At 34.9% G+C, this 25,487-nt stretch overlaps 1 protein-coding gene across 2 annotated transcripts in view; it reads right to left on the bottom strand.

The window, feature by feature from the left end:
• The window catches only part of LOC137654265 (5-hydroxytryptamine receptor 1A-like), a 419,677-nt gene extending 394,391 nt beyond the window's left edge, over nucleotides 1-25,286 (bottom strand). For both annotated transcript variants that reach the window (XM_068387892.1, XM_068387891.1), the window contains exon 1: nucleotides 24,826-25,286. The gene's annotated coding sequence lies outside the window, so the exon portion shown is untranslated. The remainder of the gene's footprint in view (nucleotides 1-24,825) is intronic.
• Nucleotides 25,287-25,487: the final 201 nt, after the last annotated feature.

Raw genomic sequence — 25,487 nt, forward strand, 5'->3', positions numbered from 1 at the left:
GCAGGATTACTCTGCAGTCTGCAGCAGGCGTAAGAAGAGGAAAGAAACTTCTCTGGAGCACTAATGCAAGCTGATGACGTTGAGATGTAGGTGAATGGAGGAAGGGGGGATTAGTTTAAAGGAGAGCGATACAAACAGGAGGACGATTTGGATAAATATCAAAACATTTGATTCCAGTTAAGGATATTAATACCTGTATCACGAACGACTGAAAACATTGCCTTTTGAACAGACTGTAGGCATGACAGCGCAGGGAAAAAAGTTGAATAATATCAAAGGAAAGAACCATTATCATATTTATGAATTATATATATATATATATATATATATATATATATATATATATATATATATATATATATATATATATATATATATATATATATATATATATAACGAGAGAGAGAGAGAGAGAGAGAGAGAGAGAGAGAGAGAGAGAGAGAGAGAGAGAGAGAGAGAGAGAGAGAGAGAGAGAGAGAGAGAGAGAGAGAGAGTAATTTCAACGTGTAATATCAAAAATAACTTTTGAATTCAGCATTCCAATCACACATTTTAACCTTTCATTCTTTGAGTAGACAATTAAGTGAAAATGTATGACAAAAAATCACATTTATACTTTGCACAAACTTCATACGTCAGGGTTTTTACATGTCAGAAAACTACCAGATTCATTGATTAAAAAATACAACGTCTGAGGCAGGTGTCACGGGAATCACATCAAAAATATGAAATACAGTATAAGTAGACTTTTACCTTAACTGAGTTTTTCTTGATTTTCAAAATATTTTTCTTCTTATTACATATTTTCAAGCTCAAGTTAAAATGGAGGAAAAACCCCACTATTCACATTAACAATAAAAAGAAAAAAAAAAACATTCACATTGCCTATGTTAATCAGTGTCTGAAATTCACAAGTATAACACGTCACCGAGAAGGAAGCGCATTCAGTGAAAGGGAGGGAGCAAAGATGATGTAACCAAATGTAAACAAACGGTAGTAAAAGAAGGCAAGGTCATGAAAAGTGGAGGGCTTAGATGGGCAGGCCAGGTGGGATGCCATGGACCGGGGACGGGGGAGACAAGTGCGAAATATGCGCCATCTATTGCGATAAAATTGGCACTGTTGGATGTTTGGTGTCTATGGACCTTTACTAGTAGTCTCTGCCAAGTGTCAAATTTTCAAGCGACGACAGCTGAGAGGGAGACACTCTGCTGATATAAACAAAACGGTAATGGTTAGGAACTAGGAAGGGAGAGAATTCTTCAAACAGAAAAATATTAATTAAATGTTTCATTGGCCCGGCCTTTTAAAGCGTGACCTATGGATCACGTGACTACTAAAAGAATGGAAAAATACATGGATCATTGCTTCTTGTTTAAATGCAATACAGTGTACAATTACAAGAATGGTTATTTTGAATGTACATATATAAATAAAAATAATAAAGAATTAAACAATTCCATCAAGCCTATCACGATTAAAATATTACTGATATTAATTAGATCATCAAAGTACATGCCATTGGAATTCGTTACACGTAATTCACCTCGAATAATTACTTCACGGCAAATAACCGTTATAACAGAAACATTAGTGAGAGAAAATAGTCCATTTACACATTAAAAACAATGCCGATGACAACATTCTAGCCTAAAAATTGGCCAAAAGTTATGTATTGCTCTGAGCCAATGTTTCCTAAAGCATATCATTCCGCCAACACCAAGATTCCAAGACAACCAAACAAGTGGTCATCCCAATTTTAGACTCTAATAACTGGCTTCCTGGTCTTAAATCCAAATAAACGAGATAATCTATTTCAAATCAGAGTTGATGTCCATCAAGAGTGTTATTGCCTATAGGTATTTGTAGGCTAAAGACAAAAAGAGGTTTCTAACATGAAATAGTTTTTCTGCCGTTACTGTGTATGATATAATTCCAAAACAAAAAGTTAAAGAATTATACCGTTGGAGGATTTACTTGGATAGTATTTTTAACACGATTTCATTAGCAGTACAGAGCTAACTAGAAAAACACTCTGAGAGTCCACACCTCCGCCATGACAGCTTATTTCTCGAAACCAGAATCAATTAATCATTTCCAGCTTTTTACATAAGTTTAAAATCCCTGCAAGTTTCATTACTTTACGATTAAAATTGTGGCCGTAAGGTTGATGACCGTAATTTGACCTTTTGTTTGACCTTAACATTGACCTTGAACTCGACCTTGCCCTTCGCCCTTAACAGCTCTTCACATAACAGTTTAAAATCCCTGCAAGTTTCTTTAATTTACGATTACAATTGTGACCGTTTGGTTGATGACCGGAATTTGACCTTCAATTCGACTTTGACCTTCGACCTTACCATGTATTAATTGGCGTGGATTTTCATACACTCAATTATGAACCAAGTTTTAAGTCTCTGTGTCAATAATGTCCAAACGTAAGGCTGATTACGTGAATTGGACATTTTGCTTGACCAGGACCTGAGCCTTTGACCTTGACCTTCCAAATTTTAATAATTTCCAGCTTTTTATGTAACAGTTAATCCCTGTAAGTTTCGTTACTTTACGATTAAAATTGCGACCAGGAAGCTGTTCATAAACAAACAAACTAACACACACACAAAGGGGTAAAACGTAACCCCCTTCCAACTTCATTGGCGGAGGTAATAGCCTTTGGTTTATGATCATAATAACTTTAAGAGCAACGGAAAAATTCGGAGACCGCTAAAACATTCCTCCCCTTTGCACTCTTATTTCTCCCAAAATATAATCACGAGGCCTGCCTACCTGGGTAACATTTTCGTGAGAATCCATTCATTACTTACTGCGCAATACTAGTAACAAACAAACAAACCGAACGTAAAACAAGAAATTATTTGTAACGGCTGATTCGGATAGCCGCTCTTTAGGCCTACAAAATAATGTTATATTATAACTGAAGACAAAATTGGTAACATGACATAGTGAAATGTGAAGGATTAAAAAACAACAACAAGCAGGCAGGCTAATGCTATGAAAGGTGATATGCTACCTTAAAAGTGGAAGAGTATCTAAAACTTTATGAATGTATACATACATAATGCCAGAATAAATCAAAGGGATATATTTATATATTTTAATATAATTTATAAAGGTTTCATAAACATTTTATGCTGGGAAAGGATAAAAGCAGTGTACAAAAATACAAAAATAGTATGTCGAGAGAGAGAGAGAGACCTCGAGGAATTACCTTCGCTTGAATACTGAAATTCTTTAAATGTTTGTTTTTTAAAACTACCGTGGTATCTCTTCGTTTTAGATAAATTCTTGTCGTCGTCCAAACATAAATAAATACTGTAAAAACAATACATTATTGTTGTTTTAAACTGATGAGCCTTCTGTGTATGAATAAGAAGCGACTAATATTGTAGAAGTTTTATTAAACGTGATGTTCATTCATGATTCACCAGTTAAAAGATTAATACAGCACTGACTGATGCTTTGATTTTTCTCTAGAGCCACTTCGTTACAGGAAACAGCTTAAGGATGTATACATGACCATTTACTACGTTATAAATAAAAAACTGCAGAAGATGCCTAACGATGATATATGTGTTCCAAATGAACTCTTAAGTATAATAAAAAAAAACACTCCAAAATCCTTTTTTGAATTTCTATATTCACAAAAGTCGAAACGTGTTCAAACATTTTATACAGAGGGGAAATTGCCCGTGGTCGCTTTCCCTGTGTGCCAACTATAGCGACAAGGAAACTAGGTAGTTTCTCTTTTTCTATTATACTTTCGTATAGGTAAATAATGCCTTTCTCGGGAGAAAGAAGATAATGAAGGATTCTATTTAACTGATGCCTATGTTTACATAAATAGCAACTTCCATATTAAGTGAGCTATAATAGTAACCTGGCTGATTTATTTTAACCGATATTAGTTAACATTCATGTTTGTTAATCAATCTCTAGATTGGCAGAATTTACTCAAGAGTTCGCCATCGTCTGCGGACGCAATTCTTCAAACTTTCAAACTAAGGCACGTGAAAGAGAGAGAGAGAGAGAGAGAGAGAGAGAGAGAGAGAGAGAGAGAGAGAGAGAGAGAAGGGGGAGGGGGTAGCGCAAAGAAAAAATAATACTGTGAAAATAAAAGATAAAAAACTACAAGAATAGTTGAGGCACATAAGATGGTGAAAAACGGCCCAAAACCATGAACATTTATTAGTTTACATCCAACAAATAGCAAAATAAATCATTTCGGAATGCGCAAATTTCGACAGTCATTTATTGTTCTCCTAATTAAGCAGATCATCAACACAATTCTATTTAGGAATTAAAAAGGTCAACAGAGCAAGCAGAAAAAAAATATGACATAAACATTGTTCACTAATTATAAACAAATCAAGTTATGATAAATGTCAAATAATTACAAGATATTAAACTGCTAAAAATATATTTAATATAATGCTCGATATATAAAAAAACAAATCAAGTTAAAATCTATACCAAATAATTACAAAAAGTTGAATTAATCAAAATTATCATTAGTTAACTTTCTTAATACAAAGAAATTACATATTATGAAAACTGGATTCATCTAACTAGAATATTAACTTTGTATCAATGCTAAGAAACCAATTGAAATTTCATCTCGTGAAAACCACCATGCATTACCCTTGACAAAATATTTTACATTAAAACTATGACAATTTTGGAAAAATTAAATCTGATAAAAATAGTAATTAATGGGGCTAAAAGTATGGGTGTAATTCAATAACAGAAAATCATATCGAATCAAACTTGCTTAAAATCATTATCCATACGATTTACATTGAAAAAATTATGAAAGGAGTAACAAAATTATAATCAGCTACGATTTCCGGCTGCTTACGATTAAACTAATTACACAGAACACGGTTGGATTCTCCTAGGAACAATGCTGGTAAATGGTGGGGAGGGGGTCCTTATAGCCATTTCATCCGCATATTATTATTATTATTATTATTATTATTATTATTATTATTATTATTTGTAACTAAGATACAACCCTAGTTGAAAAAGCATAATGCTACAAGCCCAAGGACTCCAACAGGGAAAATAACCCACCGAGGAAAGGAAATACTCTAAATAGAAGTAATGGACGAATACAGAACACAAAATACCATAAGATCAGTAACAACATTAATGTAGATATATCATATTTAAACTATGAATTAAGACTCGTGTCAGCCCGTTCAAAATAAAAACATTCACTGCAAGGTTGAACTTCGGAAGTTCCACTTATTCAACTGAACGATTAAGAAGACCATTCCACAGTCTGAGCACAGCTGGCAAAAACGATTTGCTTACTGTTTAGTACTGAGCCTTATGGTGGAGAAGACAAGACTTAAAATTAACAATATGGATTTGATACAAAGTGAGTAGCATCATCTGCATATGCAACGAACTTGTTTTTTAGCCCAAGCCACATATCATGTGTATCTAGTATGAAAAGTAATGGGCAAAGAACAATACTTTGAGGAACATGGGATATCACACTCCTATAATTACTATGGTGCCAATCAACAACATCGATCTGATTTTTCGAATATGGCTTGCGCATGGCACGAGGGTGTACATCCTTTATTTTGAATTTTTGTATTTCACTTTGCTAAACAGTAATTTTCAAAATCTTTATTTTGAAGCATTTCGGAATCAAAACATCATTACTAGCTATTAAAAGTAAGTTGCGTCTGGTTGCCTGTCTGTGTCTGTGGCTCGCATATCTTTCTTTAATGTTTGTTAGATCGTCGCGATCTTTCAGATATGGATTAGCTTGCGCATGGTAAGGTGGTGAGCCTCCTTTATTTTTAAGATTATTTGATTAATTTTCAAAACATCATTATTAGCCAGCCTATCATTAAAAGTTAAAATTAATGTGTAACTAATCTAGCCTACCGCACGCTCTCGATCGAAGCGCACAGCAAGCGCCTCTTTGTAAAAAACAAGTTGAAAGAATCCTATGCTAGCGGGTATTGCTAAGCCGTTCTTAGTCATCAGAAAGTTTGCATAGGTTTATAGAATTCAATTTCGTCTCTCTCCATGAAGCTGTGCAACTTGCATTGACAATGAAACTTGGTGTCACTTCTTTGTCCATCGAACTTTCAAAATCGCCTCATTTGACCAAATTGAAAACTGTACAAAAGCTCCCACCGAAGGACCGAAGGAATACTTACTTCCTACGGCCACTAAACTAGTAATAATTTTGAGGAGTTATTGAGGTGGAAGATAGTATAAATGCATGAATAATGCAAGTGTTAGGGTTTGCCCGTGAAACCTTCACCTCAACACATGGCCAAATTCTTGTTGCTTTCAAAGGCAAAAAAGCTATTGGCTTGCATCACTTGCATAGTTGTATTCAGATTGATCTGATAGTACTGTAACCTACCGGGGCCAACACAGTGATCGCATTATCACAAAGATAAGGAAATGCTCTGGCCTTAAGTGTGTTTTTCATCGAGTGTACAATGTTCAAGTTCTACTTGCAGTTATCATTATAACCAAACTATATGAATGCACAAACTGACATAATTAAATTCTATACTTCAGTTGAGAACGTGAACGCGTTTATCTATCCCCAGATAGCATACATTTCTTTCCTGTTTTATCGTTTACAATATCATGCTAAACGTAAACTTGACCTACTCTTGACTTCTGTTTTACCGCCGGTAGTTATTCCTCGACTCCTTGCTATTCATCACTCGAAAGTAAACACCAATTCCTCCTGTTCTGTTTATCACTCTAAGATCAAACATTGTTTATACTTTTTCTTCTCTGCATGAGTTCATGGATATATCCAAAATTTTCTTAACTTTTGTTTTCTTGTTATTTTTCCCAAAATGATGGGGAAAGAAAGTGAGGGTATGTATATAATAAGGATAACTTTTCCCATCTTTTTTTTTTTTGTCTACTTTCTTTCTGGCCATTAATGATGTATCTTGGTAAGGGAGACAAATAAAATAAAAAGATAGATGACCTCAATATTTCTGAAAGCTGAACTGAATTAAGAGCACAAATATATACATTACTTAAATCCATCTGGAAGAGCATGATAAAATGGAGTCATCCATCATCCCAAGTTTACCAAAGTTTTATTTTTTTTAATCTAAATATCGAGACGTGACGTAGGTCAGATTGATGAATGTGTCGCCTGTGGTTATATGACCTCAAAGGCGTCGAGATGAATTACTATTAAAGTTGCCGTTGATAAGTAAACTCTCTCCGCCAGCGGAATATTTGGATCAAAACTCCTTATCAAATGGGACAGAAAAACATCAACTTGGTTTTACCACCGTTACTGTCTACAGCTTTTATATACGCTCTTAGCACGCATTACACACTTAATATATTCACATATATATATATATATATATATATATATATATATATATATATATATATATATATATATATATATATATATATATATATATATTAAACAGGGTGTGTCATCAATGAAAAAAATGACAACTGACAACTTCCCATTAATAATGTAACCGCTGGGTCATGGGGGAACTTCTCGTACTGTAAAACTCCTATAAGCCCAAGCACAGGGTATTTATATGTATATGTACATACATACATACATACATACAGTATACATACATATATACATAGTTACCAGAACCTTTAGCGCTGGAATATTCACCATATGACTCTTTGCCACGGACTTATTGCCGTAAGAAATTTGTCCGCGAGGTCTTTCTGCCGCAAGGAATTTCTTCCGTATAAATGATAAAGTATGCAAAAAGTATTAGAATAAAAGAGTATTATGAAATAGAAAGTTTATATATTTTCATCTAAAATGATAACACAGTCATCTCTGAAAATTAAAGAATTGAAACAAAAGTAATGCAAACTACAATTAATGTTTGCTATTTCATTTCTTATATATAGAAAGAAACTTCCATCATTATTAAATCAATTGTAGCTTGCATGACTTTTGCGTTAGTTCTTTAATTTTCAAAGGGGACTATTATCATACTCTTTTTACAATGCCGTTCACCGAACCTGTTTCTTTGACATAAACCCCCCCCCCCCCCAGTAAAACTGTCCCACATAGCCACCGGAAAAGCGTTCACTTGATTCCAGCATACTGAAGTCTAGTTTCACATCAAGGGTATGGCTCACACAAACAGCAAAGCAGACTATATCCTCGTGGTTTTACCAGAAACCTCCGATTGGCTTTATGACCAAGGCGACGTCCTAATAGGTTAAAATCTTTCAAAAAATACCTCCTAGAGCCGTACTTGCCATCGCCATCTGCCGGTATAGACAAGTTTTTTCAGCTCTCTCAATAGCTGTTTGGGGGACCAAAAGGCTTAGCTCGCCCTCAGGGATATAACCAGTATCGCTAGCTTGCAACCTGCCACAAACGGCCCTCCCCGTGAAGTGAACCTACTTCATTCCCTCTGGGTACGATGCCTACCCAAACCTGTACACACAGCCATCCCCAATGTTGATACCCTGCCCATGAAGGACCTGATGACCAAAGTCGACGACCTTTTGGACAACCACTTTACAACCTTCAAGACCTCCATCATCGCCTCCACTCCTGACGAAGAGGACAACTACTCAACACTGACCGAAGCCAACATAAATGAGGTAAGACGTAGACACCTGCCCAGTGACTTGCCGGAGCGGTGACAAAGTCACACAGCACCCACATATGCTACCCCTCGCTCTAACCCTAACCAACAGCCTCTCCAGTCACTTACAGAAGCCCATCAGCCACAGTTCTGCTACTACTATTCCAGATTTGGCACTGCTGCGAAAAAGTGGGCGGACAGTTGTCAGTGGTCAAAAAGATATGTAAGTATGGCATCGCTTATGACGGTGGCCTTCTGTCACTAATCTTTTCTCTTCACACGATGCAAGTACAGGTGTGAGATTTTTAGTAGACACTGGTGTTTGCCCTTCTCATCTATCAAAGTCACTCTTCAGAACACTTAATTATTTCTAAACCTACTGACGTCCACCTGGTAGCTGCCGACGGATCTGAGATCACCATCCACGGGCACGAGACACTCACATTATCGTTTAAGAGCGCCAAATACCATTGGTAATTCTTTATTTCCAATATAACATTGCCACTACTCAGTACAGATTTCCTCTCACATTTCCACCTCCTGGTTGATGTATAGCATCGACGATTAGACGACGCACACTCGTACTCGTCGACGTCTCTTCAACCGACTCCTCTGACATCATACTTCACATCAGTGCACCCACAGAGGCCTAGGCCCACCTCCTCACGTCCTACTCGGAGGAAGTCTACCATCCAGAACTTCACAAAATGCCCATGGTTCCCGTCAAGCAAGATATTCATCCCCATATCAAGACAACCGAGCCCCCGGTGTTTGCCAGATACAGGCGACTGGCACTAGATCTTTTAGCAGCCGCTAAACAAATGTTCACTGAAATGGAAGAAATGGGCCTCTGCCAAAAGGCCTCAAACCCATGGTTGTCGCCCTTACAGATTGTCCTAAAGTAGGAGGGCTCCCTGCACCCTTGTGGGGATTACAGACGTCTGAACATGCAGACCAGAATCAGATCACTACCGACGTTACTTCCTACTTGCATAAAGCAAATGTTTTCTCCAAGTTCGACCTCTTGAAGAGATATTATCTGATGCCCATGAACCTAGAAGACATCCCAAAGACCACCATCACCACCTCCTTCGGTAAATACTCCTTTAATGACTCGTGTTTTGGCCTTCGTAATGCTGGGGCCACTTTTCAACGTCTCATGGATGGCATCTTACGAGACCTCCCCTTCTGTGTATGTTACATGGATGGCATATTTGTGCTCTCTTCCTCCAAAGAGGAACACCTACGTAACCCACGCATCATGCTAGACCACCTACAACAGAACAGCCTTGTAGTCTGGTACAATAAGTGTACCTTTGGCATCAATAAGGTAACATTTTTAGGATACTGCATCACTTCTAAAGACGTCCAGCCCCTCCCTGAGAAGGTAGCAACCATATAGAACTTATCCCCACCCTCGACCATCAAAGCACTGCAAGAATTCTTGGGCATGATAAACTATTATCACTAGTTTCTGCCATCCATTGCCGCCACTCTTGCCCTTTCTGTACGCCTACCTCAAGGTAAAGCCAAAAGGCCTGAAGTGGGATCCCTTCAAAAAGCAGCCTTCTACAATGCAAAGGATGCCCTATCAACCACTGCTTCTCTCACTTTTCCAATATCATATGCCCCTCTTCTCCTCTCCCCCGATGCCAGCGACGTCTGTCACTTTCACCACTTATTAGAAGGTACGACTTTTGTTATTCACACTGACCACAAGCCTCTGGTGCATGCCTTTACTAGGCAGTCCAACACCTGGTCTGCCCATCAAACCTGATATATCTACGATGTGACTTACACTAAATATAACTGTACCTTCAACATATCCCTGGGAAAATTAATCCCATTGACGACACCCTGTCAAGAAATACATTGGCAGAAATTCTCCTGGGATTTAATTACAACACCTTGGCAGAAGCCCTTCATTAAGATCAAGAGTACCAAACATGTAGGACATCCTGCACATCCCTACGTTGGCAACACATCACCCTAGATGACTCCAACGCCACCCTCCTCTGTCACGGCAGTATTGGTTGACCACGACCATGGATACCAACTCCCATGGTTAAAGGCAGCACTAAAATTAAGGTCAATCATACGAAGTCCCTGACCATTATTAATGGATATATGCACAGTATTGGAGATTTTAAGGATGGCATCACATGCTCCAAGGCCTTTGCAACATTTGGAACATTTAACGTACCTATTTAGACGTTTTTCCCATAGACATTAAAAAACTAGATAATTTGGGAGTTATGGAAATTTGGCGATAATCTTCAGGGCTGGAGCTACCACAAAGATTTACCTGATAAAATAACATTACCAATTCTCCATAAGCGCAAAAAGGAACTCTTTTTGATAACTTGCGGAAAATGACACACAACTTAGGAGCTAAAAAATCATTGGTCGTTATAAACACAAAATGAAAAAATACCATTTGCGTCTACACCTCAATAAGCATTAAGCCCCATCAAGAATGTTTTAATTTCACGAGACTGAAAAGCTAAACTAGTTGGTTTAGCCTTTGGAAAATAGGAATGTGGATAATAGAATTCCTCATTACTCTGCTTACTGCCAAACACATCAGCCAAATTGGTTGGATTTTCATATGGACAGTGAGTTACAGAACCACCTGGTTTAAGTAAAGGAGGAACTGTTGCGTCTATATAAAAATGGCAGATCTAAGGGTAGCCCACCACTTATGTTCCTGGGTTGCATCAGTGAGGGTTTGGTTTATTTTATTGTCAAGTTGTATTCCTTATAAGTTGCCAAAAAAAAAAAAAAAAAAAAAATACAACTATGAGCAACAGCTCTTACCCGAGTATAATTATTCCAAGTCAAATCTGATCTATTTTTATCTGAAATTAAGTAAGTTTTAGAGGCAGCATTGCATGACAATACTATAATTGGCTCAAGATATGTAGACGATATGAATGTCATAGCGTGATGTAATAATATGGAAAAAATCTCTTAGAATAGAAATCTATGGCCATACATTCTGTAGTATCTATATCAGAAATCTACACTCATTTTAATTCCTGCATTTGGTATAGTCACAAAACTACTATAATTAATATAATAATGTATGAATAAGGATATAAAGGCAAATTATAAAGAGAATTGTCAAATTGGGATTTTGCAGCTATTTTCTTTATGCCAACCAAAAAGTCTGACTGAACAAAGGCAAGCTATGTTGTATTTCATACCCAGAATCTAACGCACCGAAAAGGAACCTAAAATATTCTAACCATGTTATGGGTTCCAATATTTGATTATTATTTTTTATTTCTAACCTATTCTCTCAATTCACTTTTACACAAACATTGTCATTGATGTGGCAGATGTTCTAAATTTATGATTTTCTTTAAATTAATGATAGTTAAAACATTAATTTTACAGAGGCGTAAGCCTACGCAAATAGACCTGAATGAACATTAATAACTTAACCTCTGTCCTTTTCTGAAATGTATTTTCCACTAGAATATACACCTAAGAACTAATGAACTCCGATGAGAATAAAATTGCAAATTCTTTCTCAGACTGTCATCGATGTACGTGTGATAAAAGAAAAAAAAAGCGCGCCGATGCAGGGTTTTCAAAAATTAGCCCCTGCCTAGCGACTTAGAAACGGCAGATATGCAACCAGCTACTGGAAACTTGACATTCAGCACCATTTTATTTAAAGTACTCAAAACGTTATTTAATTTTTTTTTTTAACAGTCCCCTCTCTTGGATGTACCAGAGATCCCATAAGAATTCATTTCTAGATGTCTAAATCAATCTCTCTTACAGCCTCCTTACTCAAACCCTTAGTACTTTAGATGTAATACAATCCCTAAATAGCTCCTTGGCTATTAGGGTCCATCGTATCATGCTTTGCACATTTCTTTCGTTATCTATCAAATTATGCAGCTCACTTTGGAATATAATTACTATATCTCTCATGTATACTTACACCTTTTTCCATAATAACATTAAAATAACTCGAAGTATGTACTGGCATATGTATATCATATTTTCTTATCAAATCGGTTCGTTATACTTTCGTATAAAATACTGAATATATCTATAACATACCTCCAGTATACCCTTAAAACGTCCGATGAGAAAACTACGATCAAAAAGCTTATGAAGTAACGCAAACTCGCACGCACACCTGCACTGATTTATGCTTGCTGGCAATGGGCAGGAAATTTCCCCAAAACTTCAGTTTATTTCCCCGACATCTTGACGAGAACAGGAAACATTAAATCCTTTCGGCGAATCACCTTTAAACTTCGCAATCCCAAAAATGAATAGTAAATGTCTTACGGCGCTGAAAGCGTTCGCAAATTTTACTTGCAGTTTTAGCCTGGTTTACTATTTGAATTTGCACGCGTCAGATGCAAACACGGCTTCAGGAAAACCATATATTTTCTTATTAATTCTTCAGGGATCTCTTGGTAATTGCCGCAAGTGGCTGTCATGAAAGCACGAGGCTTAATACCTCACTTATTCGTGGAATTAAGATCTAGATGAATTGTATTAAGCATGGATAAATTCAAAATATCTTTCACTTTACATTACAACAACAGAATGATACAAACTTACGCAATAATGATCATGCTATAAGAAAATGGGCATTCAAAATCTCATAAGAATAATGAAAAACACTTCAGAAATGTTCTTTGTCTCTTAGATTTTTACTCCCCAATTCCGGAATCCATAAAGCTATACATAAAGACGCTCGACGTAAATAGGCCATAACTAAAAATCGTGCAGCAAACGGTACTAATACAATAAAAACAACCTTAAAGAGAGAGAGAGAGAGAGAGAGAGAGAGAGAGAGAGAGAGAGAGAGAGAGAGAGAGAGAGAGAGAGAGATAACATATAATTCCTATTTGAGCCCCCGGATACCCTGTTAAGAATTTCTTCTAAAAAGAAGTAACCATATTTATATTTCGCAATGAAATCATATTTTTGCATTACTTGCCTCTGGAATTTCCTAGCATGGTGGGCAGTAATATTTCTAGTAAGTTTGAGAACTTTGGCATCTGTTGGAGGTGCGCTGCAAAGTAATTACATAGAAAAACATCCACAACTTGTGATTTTAAAAATTCTGGCCAATTCAATATAAATTTTCTACACCTGACGGTCATTAACTTTCACACAGAATAATGTTTACCGGGTCTTCATTATGCAAGCTTATTTGGACAAAATACCTTAGAGAAAACATTGCTGTAACAAAACCCAATTTTGTGATAAAATAATGAAAGAATTAGGCTGAATGCTGACATATCCATTAGCTTGACTGTCAGATTTGTTTATAATCAACATTAGAGGTTAGAGCATCAGATTTTGACACATCATTACTCAAAAATATGCATGAACAAAATAAACTTGAATGGAAATAAATGTAGCTTCGAGATCAAATCGACATTTCTAAAGTATAACCTAGTTAGTAACAGTTTCAGAATTGCGAGAGTAGAAATAATCTTTATACCGAAAGAACGAAGAAGCAAATGAAAAGTGCAGGCAAATAGGAAAATCGTATATTTAATAATAAATATCTTAGAGAACTACACAACTACGGAAGCCATAATTGAATATTTTTGAAGACTGAGAATGAATAAAATAGCTGATGATGCAAATAAATCCTTATCGTTCACAGCAAATTAATATATCAATTCAAAACACTTTAGAGCAAAGAACACGTCATTGAAATATAAAACTACGTTATTAATACTTAGTTCAACGTCTTCTATCTGTGATATCATCTTTGTTGGTCTGCCTCTTTCCATTGCCAAATGACGTAAGCTACAGCCATTACATAGGTTACAAAATATTTATTGTCGGCAATATCTGTGCCGTTACAATCAAAACCGACGATAACAATAGCGAGCCATTTCCTGGAGAGAGTCACCATTAGTGATCAGAATGTGCAATAATTTACAGTAACAGACCCAATTTAATATTCATTTTGCGATTAATATTTAATATAAAGTAATGTATCCTCTCTCTCTCTCTCTCTCTCTCTCTCTCTCTCTCTCTCTCTCTCTCTCTCTCTCTCTCTCTCTCTCTCTCTCAACCTTTCCAAGGAACCTTCGACACTTTAATAATTTGGTAAAATAAATACGGTGTTCTAATATTTCTTCAAATAAATAGTAAAACTCTTAAAAGATACAGATGATTTTAACACAATAGGTCCTGTTGCCAAAAGCACATAAACTATACCAGGATAACCACGGGGTGCATACCCATAAATCTTCACCAGCTGTCAAGGTTTGTCATCGTGTTGCTAACATTAACGTTTCAAGTGTCATTAAAGACGATATATATATATATATATATATATATATATATATATATATATATATATATATATATATATATATATGTATATATATATATATATATATATATATATATATATATATATATATATATATATATATATATATATATATATATATATATATATATATCGACTATTCAAGAGTTGTAAATGCGAAAATCTTTCGTAATTTACGAAAGAAAATATTCGTGATTAGTCAAGCAGTAGTCCTACACTTTTCTACCTGAATTTTATTACTATCATGTAATAGCATCAATCTTTAGACCATAATAATATAAACCACAATGATTAAAAGGTACCTTATATAGTAGCTTATGTGTGAGTGTGCGCGTGGGTATAACACATACAGTCTACGGACAATGAACTCCACTTTCAACAACCACAAAATCTTAAAAAAATTAAAATGCAGTGAGACCATTTACCGTTTACATTGTAAATACGATGCAATTGCGAAGTTGGTTGAAATTTAGAAGTAATCCTTGGCGGGACAGGTAAACTAGTGTAAAATCAGTGGAAAGCTTGTGATTATATGAAATATGATTGTATACGAAACGAATATTTCAGTAGGACAGAAATATTCGAAAATTTGAAATGAATGAAATAGAAATAGCAAAATATAGGGAATAAAACAAAAAGTAAATAGATGATCCCAGATTTGAGTGACAAGTACAAAGCAAATTTATAATATTGTAGTGTAGATAAAAGGGAACATAACATATATTGAACAGCTGTTCTATTTTCTTTCGCTAAAGCTTCTATAACAGCCCTATAAACCGGAAGGTCGACCGGCCCTTTTCACAGTGTCCCACCTGACCTCAATTCCCCAAAGGTAATCTCATAAAACTACGATAAACTCGAAGGGCAAATCTTAGCTATCAGCAGATATTCTGGGAACTGTCAAATAAGACTGTACCCTAAGGTTAAAGGACTTTTGAATTTAGCTTGTGTTCTATATGACCACGGAATGCCATATTCATTCCAACGTTGAAACCATCATCAATTAGTAAACCTTTTTACTTTCGTCTACCATCTAGAAGATGGTAACATGGTTAACAAATGCATAAAAATCATTCATTTTTGTTTTTCTTAGCAGCATGATTAACAAATTAAACAATGACTCCCTCATATTCATGAAGAGGGTGTAGTATGTTTGTATCTATATGAATGTAATGAGCTATTGCTAAATATGGACAAAATAATGAAAATTATGATTTTCTTTCATCTTGCAGTACAAAGATGTCTGTAAAAATAAAGAAAGGATAGTGCAATATAGAGTAACCGCGCTTACACACTCAACCACACTGTAAAATTTTTTTAAAACAAACATGTTTTAGAAACATTTCAAACCTTGATTTCCATTCCCGCGTTTTACATTAACCCAACTAATGTCCGTTTTAGGTTAACTGAATGGGAGAAATGACTAAAGTGATTCTACACCAAAAATGAATTTTACCTAATTTTGGATGCTCCATCATTCTTCATTAAGAAACTTACCTGGGAAATCTCAGTAATTATTTAACTTTATACCTAATTTGTTTTAACCGTTTAATCTTCATCAAAGTGATTTTCATCCAAAGAACTGTATATATACTTGGAGGGGGAGGGGCGTTTTCCCTGAATAATTATTTCTTAACGACCTCATCCTCAGACATCTCTCGAATTTACTTATTTATGGAAAGTACAAGATTTTTTTTTTTTTTTTTGGGGGGGGGGGGCAAAAACTGTAAAAGTAAGGGCTCATTTGAAAAAAAAAATGACAAAAGTCCAAATATTCATAAAGAAAATAGCATGAATCCAAAGAGCTTAATCATCAAATACTCTTCCCTTTATAGGGTCCAATGGAGAGAGAGAGAGAGAGAGAGAGAGAGAGAGAGAGAGAGAGAGAGAGAGAGAGAGAGAGAGAGAGAGAGAGAGAGAAGGCAGGGATTGGGGGGTTGATGGAAATTGGAGAGGAAAAAACTGTCTCCCACGCGAATCAGATAAACTAATCAAGTTTAGGCGGGGTTGGTTCCTCAGGTAGCAAGAAAAGCAGCACAAATCTTGGTCCCAAACGGAGGGCTATAAATAGCAATGCATGTGCATGTGTGCGTGTTCGGTAAGAGTAGTTGGGGAGCTTGCGCTGGTGAGCGAAAAGTTATTAAGTCTGACATGCAAACAGTTAACTGTCTGGTTTGTGAACATTGCTCTGAATGGAAATCAATGACTGACTTGGTCACCTCACCAGACAACTTGACGACGGACTCATAGTGCGATTCTTAGATTTTAGCGTAGGTGCTGACTTAGGTACATAAATAAATTGATAATAAAACGAATAAATGATTATTGAATGAACATACAAAAATGTACCTTTAAATGAAAGAAAAGACAAGTAAGCTTTATGTTGATCACATTTCTATCTTCACGTGATGCAGTATTAATGTCTGCAAACAGTTTGACTTCTATTGCTGAAATACAGATATCTACTTTTTGTTCCCATATTTTCAGTAATCAGAAATATCCGGCTTCAATCGGTTTCACTCAGTCCGTCTCTTTCTCAATCCACCAGTCCTCCCAACCACCAAACTTTCCATTAAGGCTTATTGGGTATTAAGTACTTTGACAACTGCAACCTCCGGTTCATGACCCCTATTGAAGCACATACCCCTACTATTTATAATAGTTCTTTCTACCTTTGGGTTAACTGTTCCTGCATCCTGGGCTATCTTTCCCTCCTAGTTCATTCTTCTACTATTTAAATATGATATGAATCATAGTATTTTTCCTCTGTCTCTTATAGTAAATAATGATGTCCATATATTAGTTTTTTGTCCATGCAAAACGCTGTCATGTTACCTCTGATGAAGAGCCAACTGTTCTCTCCGTTTTTAATGAAATACTGTAATTACCTAATGTTGCTTGAGCTAAATGTTGTATAGCTTATGACTGAACTAAAAAGAGCTGGTAATCTTATTGCAAATCCATCTGCTCTAATTGTTTCGCCAAATCTATGTTTTTTTAAGAGAGAGATATTGCTATTATCAAGATTCTAAACGTTAATGTTTGGAAAATTTCGTGATATATCTAGTTTCGTCATCACGTATAGCATGTGACATGTCAATTACTTGGCTCAGTGTCTTCAACTACGACACCTGGACAGCTAAAGTAGATTTTGTTTTACTGAATGTAATACTAACTTTGTGTTTACAAAATACGTCATTCCACCATAATAATCATAATAATAATAATAACTATATTAATAACAACATTGGAGTACAGACAAAGTAGGGGTTAATTTTAGTGTCCAAGGCACCGTAAGCATCCACCTTTTGGAATTTTTTTTTTCTTATTATATCATTCTTTTCATATCTAAGAAAATTTGGACCATTCTGTGGATGCTGGGTATAAATGTTTGTAATTTGAAACGCCTAAATTATTTGTTTTGTGTTTCATCCACACCTTAAGTAGCCATCCAAAATTTCCCCAGCATACCATTTTAGCAAATAAAAATACTTTTTTCTACGATTTTTACCCTTCCCTAGAACTTTTACTTTAAAAAATTCAAAGCTTAATGTGTCTAAAACTTTGTCGAAATTATCTGGTTCGCTTACAAATTTATATAGCCATGTTTCTTAAAAAAAAAATGTTCAATTAATCCAAATTTTTCAAATATATTGAATTTGTTCCCACAAAGGTTTGTTTAATTCCTTCACATTTATTTGACTAAAATATTTTTAACCCGTAAACGTTATATATCCACACATTTGTTTCGGTAAAAGTTTTGCATAAAGATGTAACTCGGTTTGTACAAACATTTTTCGAATGGGAAATTATGTTTGAATAATCCTGGTAAATACGTTAATTATTGCAAGTCATGAAAAACTAGTGAGCATAGATGAAATGTCCTGGTCGATAGATAAAAAAAAAAAGAATAAGTTAAGAATAACCATCTCAAAGTACACAAGTTTATATTCAAATATTTACGGAACTTCAGTAAAACTATAATAGTTGAGTTTCTAAATAAAACCGAAATTTCACTTATTTGAAACCATTGAAATAACTAGCATAGGATACCAAGCCAATCAAATCTCATAATTGTGAACCAAACAGCGGAAGAGATGAATTCATTAATATAACAAATATCCACGATGATTGATTGATGGATTTATAATATTATAATCTCGTCACAACGTTTATATTATAATCTATTGACAACAATGATAATCGATGAGGGAAATATATCATTTGTGAAAATCAAATCGATTCACTTAATCACATTAATCTGTTTGAAGCTAGAGATTGCAAATGTGATCTTTGAATCTATTTATGAGGAACAAATATTACGATCACTCTACACCCATCATCATACAAAGTAATGATAATAAAAAAAATATATATGTAAGATAATCAATTCCTGTTTCCAGAGTCAGCAAAACTGTAACAAAAAAAGATCACAAAGCGTATAAAAAAGTGAAAGTTATAGATTTCAAAATAAGAATAAGATTTATCCGGCAAGTTTAAGTATGACAAAAACATGAAAGCTATGTATAGTTATTAGTTATATCAGTATCAGTATTCTCAATATGAGCAAAGCTAGGAAAATACTACTCAGGAAACACACACACACACACACACACACACATATATATATATATATATATGTGTGTGTGTGTGTGCGTATGTAAGTGTTCGTGTATGCATGTGGTAACTATTATTCTTAATCTGAATTTTAATCACAATTCTCATTTTTTTTTGCACTCGTTATTCGTTTGTGTTGCAAAATATAAACAAAATGACATATAAATTGGTTCAAGTTATGAATTCATGTATACATATAATGATCATTATCAGTTATGTTTATCTTTGTTTTCGCTCCCCAGAGAGATATATAAAAGGGGCACGAGAAAGACATACCGATAATATCAGGAATACAAAATTCTCTTTGACGATAATGGCAATCGTCGTGGGAAGCATCAACAACTCCCTTCGAATACCATGAGATTGATTTACATGCAAATTATTCAATGCAACCGTTTGTGGTGTCAAGAATAACACCACACATAGCCAGACACTACAATGTTTATATATCAAGGACCCTATGGCAGAGCTGCATTATACTACTGCATTCTGATAATTGGGAATGATCCTTGTTCTTAACTAACTGTAATTTCTAGTTTATCATATGTAAAACGTTCATCTTTAATCATTTTCACCGCAGAGAGAAGATTAATACTATTCTGGTAAGTATTTCGGACTCCTGCCTTTTGCATAAAGATACAGGGTCAAGTATCTCCATTAACATGACCTCTTGTTTGGTTGTGTATGTTACCTCCTAACATGCATGAGCGTGTATATATATATATATATATATATATATATATATATATATATATATATATATATATATATATATATATATATATATATATATATATATATACAGTATATACATATACATACATATATATATATATATATATATATATATATATATATATATATATATATATATACAGTATATATATATATATATATATATATATATATATATATATATATATATACACACACAACATACTTCTTGTAACAAAGTTGATAGACACAGCCTTTTCTATGATTTAGTTGAATATAATACAGATTTACATCTGGATAGAATGAGGTGGGGGAGGGGGGCAGGGTGGAAACGAACCACGTAACTTACAAATGGGACCTTCAACGTTACCACGAAAGTAACCAGTGATTACCAACTGCCAGATGCCACTTTTCCATTACAAAATATGTGAACGAAGAATTACAAAGAATTTGAGTTTCCCTGTTTTCATTATATTGTTGAAATTAAATATACTACCGCTACCGAGTTATGGGGTCCTTTGACTGGCCAGACAGTACTACATTGGATCCTTCTCTCTGGTTACGGTTCACTTTCCCTTTGCCCACACATACACCGAATAGTCTGGCATATTCTTTACAGATTCTCCTCTTTCTTCATACACCTGACAACACTGAGATTACCAAACATTTATGCTTCACTCAAGGGATTAACTACTGCACTGTATCTGTTCAGTGGTTACTTTCCTCTTGGTAAGAGTAGAAGGAACTCATTAGCTATGGTAAGCAGCTCTTCTAGGAGAAGGACACTCCAAAATAACCATTGTTCTCTAGTCTTGGGTAGTGCCATAGCCTCTGTACCATGGTCTTCCACTGTCTTGGATTAGAGTTCTCTTGCTTGAGGGTACACTCGGGCATACTATTCTATCAAATTTCTCTTTCTCTTGTTTTGTTAAAGGTTTTACAGTTTATATTGAAATATTTATTTGCTGTTCTTAAAATATTTAATTTTTCCTTGTTTCCTTTCCTCACTGAGCTTTTTCCCTGTTGAAGCCCCTGGGCTTATAGCATCCTGCTTTTCCAACTAGGGTTGCAGCTTAGCAAGTAATAATAATAATAATAATAATAATAATAATAATAATAATATTAATAATGATAATAATATTAATAGCAATAATAATAATAATAGTAAATATGTATATATATCATATGCAAATATATTTATATGCATATGTATATATATATAATATATATATATAAATATATATATATATATATATATATATATATATATATATAGAGAGAGAGAGAGAGAGAGAGAGAGAGAGAGAGAGAGAGAGAGAGAGAGAGAGAGAGACTCTCTATTTACAATGCATGTTATCGACCATAATAACTGTTAACCGAATGTTTTTTTTTATGATAATGTACCAATAAAAAGTTCTCAAGGAATAAAAAGATCCTGGGAAAAACAGTATCTACCTATAAAGCCAAAACCTGTGTGTGTGTACCTATGGTTTACATATATCTCTGAATGTTTATTAAATCGCCCTTAAGTTCCAAATATACCTTGCGCATGGCACGTTGTTATGTATCTTTTATTTTGAAGATTTTTGGATTAATTTTCAAAACCTTTATTTTGAATTTTTTTCGGTTCAAAATATCTTTCTTGGCTAACAAAAGTATTAAAAGTTAAAATCAATGTGTAACCAATCAATGCTATCTAACGCTCTCGCTCGCAGAGCGTGGAAGCAGAGCATAACCGATTTTACCTTTTATATTGAAAGAATCCTATGTTAAAAGCTACTGCTATACCGTTCTTGGCCATGAGAATGTTTGCGTAGGCTTATGAAATTCAATTTCGTCTCTCCCCTTTGAAGCTGTATAACTATGTGTCACTTGCTTGCACAGGCAACCTTCCAAAACAGCCTCATTTGGCCTTAATTGAAAAATCTACTTAATCTCCCGTCATAGGAGTACATAGTTCCAATGGGCACTGCACTATTCTTCCAAACCGAATAGAATAGGAATAACATATCTTAAGATTACAAACAACTTATTTTCAAGTGCCTATAATGCAATGACTATTACAGTTTACAAAGAAGAATAAGGCGTATAAATGTACATGCCTATGTTAGAGAGGATGTCAAAGAGAGAAAGGGAATGGAGGGGGGTATTCTTAGCAAATCATAGTTAAAATATAGCCATAAATTACATGTTACTTTGATCTTATATATCATATAAAGGCTAAGAAAAATAATAAAAGTAAATAATTCAAGCAGAGGCTACAACCACACTGTAGTCCTTTCAGTAACAAACAGGCCAGACGTTGCATACTCGCATAAATTTAGTACTATCCCAGCAAAGGCTTCTCTCAAATTCTACGTTTTCTGAACTAAACAATTGGATTTTTTCGAAAATTTCATAATATTAATAATAACAATAATAATAACATAGCTAAGAAATCAGAACAGAGGTTTCCCCCAAACAGAAATCGATTTCAGTTCATCAGTAATAAAAAAAACACAAGTACAGTATATTTAGCATGGGAACTGGTTTACGCAATTAAAAGCATACATACATACATACGTACATACACACAGACAGACAGACAGACACACACACACACACACACACACACACACATATATATATATATATATATATATATATATATATATATATATACATTATTATTATTATTATTATTATTATTATTATTATTATCATTATCATCATCATTATTATTACTTGTTAAACTACAGCCTTAGTTGAAAAAGCAGGATGCTATAATCCCAGGGGCCTCAACAGGGAAAATAGCCTAGTGAGGAAAGGAAACAAGGAAAAATAAAATATTTTAAGAACAGTAACAACATTGAAATAAATATTTCCTATATAAACTATAAAAAAACTTTAACAAAACAAGAAGATAAATTAGGTAGAATAGTGTCCCCGTGTGTACCCTCAAACGTGAGAACTCTAACCCAAGACAGTGGAAGCCCATGGTACAGAGGCTATGGCACTACACAAGACTAATAAGCAATGGTTTGATTTTTGAGTGTCCTTCTCCTAGAAGAGCTGCTTACCATAGCTAAAGTCTCTCTTCTACCCTTACCAAGAGGAAGGTAGCCACTGAACAATTATAGTGTAGTAGTTAATCCCTTGGGTGCATAAGAATTGTTTGGTAATCTCAGTGTTGTTAGTGTCCTCTGAGGACAGAGGAGAATCTGTAAAGAATAGTCCAGACTATCCGATGTATGTGTAGGAAAAGAGAAAGTGAACCGTAACCAGAGAGAAGTATCTAATGTAGTACTGTCTGGCCAGTCAAAGGACCATATAACTCACTATAACACATATATATGTGTATGTATGTATACAGACACGTTTTAATTGTTTCAACTAGCAAACATGAAAAAATAGTAAAAGGATTTGACTTTGCATGAAGGCATGCATATAATTATACATCTGCCAAGGCTCACTCCATTATAATAAGTTGTAAAAAGCAATTAACCAAAGAATTTCATAAATTCCTTTAAAGGAAAATCTAAAAATAAGTTGCTCTTATATTTTATACATTTTCTTCACTTGTAACTTAAAAGTTCGTTCTTTGACACCCAATACTGCTTTTCCCTTAAAAATAGTCTGACAGATCAGTTATAGTACTAAGGGTTATGGTGGCCTATTGGAAACGTCCCTGCCTGGTGATCGCCTGACTGGGGTTCGAGTCCCGGTCAAACTGGTTAGTTTCTTTAGTGTATGCAACCTTACCATCCGTGTGAGCTAAGGATGGGGGTTTGGGGGGACCTATACTGTAGGTCTACAAGCTGAGTCATCAGCAGCCATTGCCTGGCCCTCCCGGGTTCTAGCTTGAATGAAGAGAGGACTAGGGCATTGTCTTGGGTGCTAGGGCAATGTCACTGTCCCTTGCCTCTGCCATTCTTGAGCCACATTTAAAGCCTTTAAACACACACACACAGATACACAAATATACAGTGTATATGTATGTGTACGTCTGTGTATATTACAATTTTCTACTGTATAAGCGAACAATATGCTATATGTAAATATATTTTGATATACAAATAAATATTTGCATAAGATACAAGAGATAAAAGCATTATTTGTACAAATAATAGTTTCAATTCAAAATAAGAATTTCTAAAACGAACACAAAACTATATTTTACTTTAATCTCCACATAAATAGAAAACCCTACCAACACACAAAAAACTATAAACACAAACATTGTGCCACACAAACAACACAATCCGCTTGAACCCTTATCGTTAACATTCGTAAATAAGAAGACAAACATTTATTCATAGAGAGAGAGAGAGAGAGAGAGAGAGAGAGAGAGAGAGAGAGAGAGAGAGAGAGAGAGAGAGAGAGAGAGAACGAAGCACATGCAGCTGGGCTTCCTTGGGAAGGATTTCTGGCAGACAAGCCTCTCTCTCTCTCTCTCTCTCTCTCTCTCTCTCTCTCTCTCTCTCTCTCTCTCTCTCTCTCTCTCTCTCTCTCTCTCTCTCGACACGATTGGTAAATATGAAATTCGAAAAGGTGTTAATCTTGAAGCCTTACCTGAGAGCGGCAGTCATCTGAGAAAAGTTGAGCAGGTGTCGTTGCAGGCCATGACGAGTGCCAAAAAAGAATCAGGTGGGTGGCACTGCGGGGTTATATGTGAGAGTGGGGTAGGGTGTTTGGTGGGGGTTAAGTAGGAGTTTCTCCTTCCTCTGCAGTTGCGGAAGTAATCAGCAGAGGATATTTTTTTCTATGAAATACGTATATTTATATTTCTAATCTATGGACGTCTTCACTTTCACTGGTCCATCTCTCTCTTTATTTCAACCAATTGAATTTTATCCTCTCATTTGATTAACTCTTGATTTCATCTCTCCCAGAACACTGAAGGTATATGTGTTTATCTCCTTATTTTTCAGGTACAACTAAAACCAAGGCATTTGCCTTTTTATGTAGGAATATCTGCCTTACATCAAAACTGTTTCTGTTTGAAATGCCTCTTGTTTTCGTTTTCTTAACTCTGTAACTATCCCAAAACTTCTCAAGTTAACATACACGATATTCCGACAAAGCAAACCATATAAAAAGTATGTAATCTCTGCGAGTATATATATATATATATATATATATATACATATATATATATATATATATATATATATATATATATATATATATATATCAAGCAACTCAGGACCGCAATTCTGTTCGTTTTTCTTGGA

The sequence above is a fragment of the Palaemon carinicauda genome, chromosome 15 (genome assembly GCF_036898095.1).
Source record: "Palaemon carinicauda isolate YSFRI2023 chromosome 15, ASM3689809v2, whole genome shotgun sequence".
Classification (NCBI taxonomy): Eukaryota; Metazoa; Arthropoda; class Malacostraca; order Decapoda; family Palaemonidae; genus Palaemon; species Palaemon carinicauda.